Consider the following 6,092-nt stretch of genomic DNA (forward strand, 5'->3'; position numbering starts at 1 on the left):
GACACTTTCCCACCCCTAGAGCTAGGATCAGGAATGCATGGTAGCACAATAGACTACACCTTCTAAAGGTGAGTTCCAGTTATCAACTATTGTCAGTTTAGCAGCAAGCAACATGAGGGATGCCAACCTAGAATGAGTTTCAGACAATGTGTAATGATAGTCATCATCCACTGATCCCAAAAGAAAGTAGGGTCTTCTAGAAAGTCAAGACCTGTTATGATTGTTACACCCTTGACCACATCTGATACCAAGTCTCTTCATCCACTTCCTCTTAAAGATTTCGATGCCACTGTATCATATAATTATGCTTAAATGGAATTCCAAGATTATTATATAACTTTGAAAATCAATGAGCATGTTCTCCCTTCTGCAGCAGTTCCTCCACATTGGTAAGGTCTTGAGAGCCCCTCGCAAGTATCAGTGGTTGACTGGTCCAGTGTCTGTACTACAAATAATGATATTCCTTACCCAGACTTTACCTTGTGTGCTTTATGTAACTGACCTAATTTAACTCGACTGCTTTCCAGTGTACCTGTAGCTCTGATTGGCTCCTTGAAATAAAGTCTATCATGCTCCATAAAGGGGTTAATAGAGTGTATGAACCCTTTACCCTTATTTTCCTTTAATCCCTTTTCCAATAATACAACAATGTTCGTTTAGCTACAAGATAACCAGAGAGGAACCTCTTGCCATTGAACCACAGTAAATGTTCTAGCTGGGAGGGTCAGTAAATGTGTTACAACTATCATCACTTTTTGATGGGAGGATAGATTTAAACATTTAAAGCAATATCTTGATTGTGAAGCTAAGAGATATTGGTGTAGTTCAAGGACTCTGACACCACCATTTAGTTTGCTGCCCCTTAATGTGCTTGGTGAGATTCGATGCATACCCTCCTCTCAAAAGAAATGAGAGATTTTAAATAACCAATTGCTGAAGGGATAGGTCCCACACACTAACGGACTGTCTTCTGGCAACATGGCAGCCTCACGGGTAAGGTTACTGCATGCAGGGCTCTTTAAAGGCTGACTATTTCTGGGGCCGCCCAGCCTCCTGTGATTCTGCTGGTGAAGGCTCAAACCCATTACCCTGCCCCCTTGCCAACCAGTGGTTTGTGTTGAGCACTAGTTGTTTGAGATACATTCGCCCTGTTACCCAGCATACACCCCTCGTTAAGGGCATGGCCATGTTTAACAGAGAGTTCAAACATGTGAACCTAGAGAACATCAAAGGACAGTATCCATTGCTCCTAATCTACCCCCTTGATTTCATCTTTGTGCGTTCAATGGAACTTGTGGCCTTAAGTGACAAGGCTAATGAATTTCACACCGTCTATGGATAGCACTTTAGCCCCTAGTCTGAATTATTATGTCAAGGAAGAATGTTGGGTTGGGCAAGATGCACATATCTCTTCTGGCCTATCTCCCTGGATCACCTTGAGGGGACCTTTCATCACTGAACCCAAAAGCATTGTGAAGCATTTGAGTGTGAATGGCCTGCGGATGGGGTGCAGTGTGGAGGAAAAACTGTGCGTGGTGAAGACATTTCAATATATGGAGTCCTATGGAGAGGTGTCCCTGTCAACTGCACCCTGAATTCCCAAAACATCAAGCCTAGCCACGAGGGTTCCAAAGAGTACTTTGAGAAAGTGAATTCATCAGCCTGAGATTGCACCACTGATGATGATGCTGATGTGTCGTTCTCACGTTTGGGAAAGGAACTGTGTGGTCTCCAAGGGTGGCCAAATGCAAAGTGATGCAGAACATTTCATTTACATTCTGAACAATATTGGGGAGCAAACACATTTAATGCTTAGTAGATGACAGAGAAACTTCATTGTAATTTAGAGATCACGTTTAACATTAAATTTGTTTTTTAAATTTCTGGAAATGAATGGGGAAGACCTGAAACAGCTATAATGTTTAAGCCATTAATCCCATTCAAAAACTCAATATAAATCTGAATTCTGCTTGGTCAGGGGAATACAACAGATATACAATGACATATTGCAATTAATTGTTTGAATAATTTGCATATATTAATAACACCAATGTCCTTAATGTGACAAATGAAAAAAAGACATCTTCAAATGTGACAAATATCCTTTGCATTGTGCCCATTATCACCTATTTACTTAAGGAATTGTTTTAAAAATAAATGTTTCAGCTAAGGCATTGTCTCCCTTATGGTGGAGGATAGCTAGTTTGCAGCTGATACATCTAGATTATGACACACCAAGTTCAGGAGGAGGTCACTTGTGGTTGTGAGACAATGTGATAAACCAATCACAGTTCCCGTCCAATCCAAACGTTAGTGTCAAATGACCCTATAATGGGTGGGATTTGGCCTAGTATAAAAAATGATGTTCTTATGGGAGTAGGAGGCTGGATCATTTCTTTATTCCATGATGACACCCACAATTTGGAACTTATAGCAATGTTGTCAGAAGAGAAAGAGGACTGGGGCAGAAGGAATTTCCTGATAGAGCCACAAAGGGGGGCAGAGCTGGGATACAACTCACACTCAACCAATGCCTTACCTCTCCTAACTCTGCCACCCCATTCCCCCAGACCTTCCCACCCACAAACAGACTTTTCTGCACTAGGGTTCCATGACTTCTGATGTCCTTCACGTCTGCTGCCCCACCCCTTCCCCACCACATCAATGGCCATCTTGGAAAGAGTGAAGATACTAGGTATTGATTCATTCATCCATAGCTGCCATACTGAATTGTAGTTTCTTTTCTTTAATGAGAAACCACCACTGCACCTTTTATCGACTTAAAAACAAACTATTAACACCCTACAAATTATGCCAGTGTGCTAATGTATCTAACCCTCTCGGTGGGGGTCATTACCAGTCAGCTAATGTGTTGGGGTACTGTAACTTGGGCCTGTGGAAAATACCATTAGTGGGACTGGTAATGTCCCTCCACCTCAGGGGAAATTGTTTAGATAAATCCCATAGTAATAGAACTCTGACAAAGGGAGAATGGGGTATTTATAAAAAATAAGTCAAATATGAATTTTTGGGCTTGGGCCGGGCCTCCTAGAACCTCTGGTTTCTTAAGAGTCTTGATGTATTCAGACAACCCTTTTATAATTACATGCCATAAACTAATACATTTTCGCAGGAATACAAAATAGGGGAGGAAGACTTTCATAGGAAATTTGCGCTAGATACCTGGTATTCAAATTGGCTCACTTCCTGTATGCTTCTCTTATAAAAAGAAAGCTAAACCATTTGAAAATAGTCTTTCATATAATCTCAACTTCAAAATCCAAACCTTCTTCGATCTCTCAGTCCTTGTATTTGAATACGAACTTTTTTCCTAGCTGAAAAGCTGAAACAATTTCAATTCCTTTTATTATTTTATTCCAATAAAATTATTTCCTGACAGAATTTCAGACTAAACAATTTAGAAGTATGAGGAAAATATATCAGTGGGCTGGTACTTTGAACTGGAAAGTTCAATGTTTAACATGAAATGTTTAATTGCGAGTTTCTCGATTTAACTGAAGATGATATTGATGAAAAAATCTTTCTCTTGTCATGAACCCAGCCTCTGGAGCACAATCCTGGAATCACCTTACAATGCTCACACTATTCTCCAGTTTTGCAAATCTCTCAAAGCAAAACTTTTTCAACAATGCCTGAACAAGGACTTGTACAGATGGATGGACAGACTGACGTGCAGACTGCAGCTCAAGGTACTGCTCTACTGTTAAACTTCACCAGCCCAAACATTAGCTACCCTCACTGACTGCACAGTGCTCCGCTGCTCTCCAGCTAGGTCTGTGCTTCCAGCAATAACATTTTAAAATTCATAATATTGGTATAGTGGTCTCTTCAAGCCACCATTATCAAGTCTTAAACAACTCACAAATGAACAGTACAGATTACTTTCTTCATCACAATGTTTATGTATAACTTGAATTGCTATTGAAAGCCATTGTTCATAATTATGATTTTACTGTAAAATGTGTAAACAAAATTCTATGTTTAACAAAAATATTAGTGCCACACAAATAGGTCATAGAGTATTCATTATCATTGTAGTCTGAATTAGCACCCCAGTGGCGGTCTCAGATGGCCTCCCAGCCAATCAGAGCGCTCAGAATGTTTTTTTTACCTCATGTGTCGTACTCACGTACAAGGGATCAGGCACCTGGAAGCTGTGTAGAGTGAACTCCGACTGATCCTGCCAAGACACGATTTGAACCCAAGAAGGATCTCCTCAATTGAGGGCGACCTTCCCTTCAAGTGACTGTGCTACATGTAATAATTAACGGGTGCCACAGTGGTTCAAATGAAAAAGCAAGGTAAAACCAGTAAACGCCAGGCTAAGAAAGAAAGAAAGAGGAAGATTTCAGATAAGGAAGGTTTAAAGGAACAAGCGCGAACTATGGGCCAGTTAAGCACTAACCTTAAGTAAGAGCAAGTCAATCCCAGGTGTGTGCAGGACGTGCATTTATCCCGAATCCAGAAGGTGGATGTAGAAACCAACAACGGAGATTGGACCGAAGGAAAGATAAGTGGGTTAGTAGGAACTATCCCAAACAGAATGAGGACACACTTAAGTTCAATGGGGAATATCCATTCCAGGAGCAATACTGAATAGCGTCCAGGTCAGTTATGGAGAAATCCCTTAAATCTCCTTGACAATCCAATCTGGTGAGTGGAAAAGGGAGGTTCCAAAAGAACTTCATGAAGTGTATACAGATCAAGGTTCAGATAAAGGCAGATAGGAGCAGGCTGATGGTAGTTCTGTAGTCAGAATGTGAGGATCAGAAAGGAACAGCAAAAAGCAGGCAGAGGAGTACCATAGGTGGTCCGAGTTCCAAAGACAGTAATTCGCTGTAAAACAAACAGGGAGCAAGCAGTAACAATCCATGGACGTTCCATGGTCAGAGGGCAGGAATTTGGCTTACAGGGCAATGCACTGATTCGCGTATTGTGACAGTATCCTCCCTAAAGCGTTGGAACACACCGCAAGAGGCATGAAAATGGGCTACAAGCAGTGGGGCATGGATGTTCTCTACAGGTTTCCAGGACAAATCTTCAGGGGCGTATCCTTTCCAGTCTGTGAAATAATAGTTTTTGCCCCTGCGCAGTTTGGTATCAAGTATCACTCACACTTGATACTTATCGGACCCTTGTACATCAATTGAGTCTGGGCTTACTGGCAAACGGGTAGCAGCGGGACATGGTTTCAAAAGAGACACAGGAAACATTGGATGGATCCGCCAATGTGCCGGTAGGTCCAAACGGACGGCAACTGGACTAAGAACGTGAAGGATGGAGTAGGGACCGATGTATCATAGGAGCAGTTTTCGCTTTCCAGGTATGTGCAAGTTTTTCATGGACTACCATACTTTAGAACCAATCTGATATGGAGGAGCAGGCAGATGATGAACATCGGCAGACTTCTTGGTTCGGCTTTGAGCCTGCACCAGATGGTCTCAGACATTACCTTGAACATCCGTTAAGTCATGGATACATGCGCTGACTGCTGGATTCTCACATGGCAGAGATGGGTCTAAAGGAATCGATCTGGGATGTTGACCATAGAGGGGGCAGAAGGGGGACGAGCCAGTGGAGGAATGGTTTGAGTTGTTGTAGGCAAACTCGCCCGTAGACAACACAGAGAGCCAATCAGTTTGATACTGCAAACACAGACAGCAGAAGTACTGTTCAAGGTTTGCATTCAGCATTTCTGTCTGCCCGTCAGTTTGGGGATGATAAGCACTTGAATATCTGTCCTCAATATCAAAGGACAAGGTCACCGCTTTCCAAATATGCAAAGTAAATTGAGAACCTCTGTCTGAAACGATACCAGAGGGCAGGTGGAAGAAACGGAAGACGTTCCTAATATATAAATCGGCCAAAATAGGAGCAGATGGGACAAAACAGCCAGTTTGGTGAAGTAATCTATGATTACACAAATAGTGTCAAAAGATGAGACAGGTGGAAGTTCTATGATGAAATCCATCAAAATCATGTACCATGGTTTATGCGGAATGGGGAGAGGACATAAGAGACCCATTGGGTTACCAGTTTGACCTGTGATCTAGGCACAAACTGAACAGGTC

General features: G+C 42.0%; 1 pseudogene; it reads left to right on the top strand.

Moving 5' to 3' along the window:
• The first annotated feature begins 1,006 nt into the window (after nt 1-1,006).
• Nucleotides 1,007-1,666, top strand: LOC138567755 (thioredoxin-dependent peroxide reductase, mitochondrial pseudogene; annotated as a pseudogene).
• Nucleotides 1,667-6,092: the final 4,426 nt, after the last annotated feature.

The sequence above is a fragment of the Ambystoma mexicanum genome, chromosome 2p, assembly GCF_040938575.1.
Source record: "Ambystoma mexicanum isolate Mex_15411 chromosome 2p, UKY_AmexF1_1, whole genome shotgun sequence".
In the NCBI taxonomy this organism is placed as follows: Eukaryota; Metazoa; Chordata; class Amphibia; order Caudata; family Ambystomatidae; genus Ambystoma; species Ambystoma mexicanum.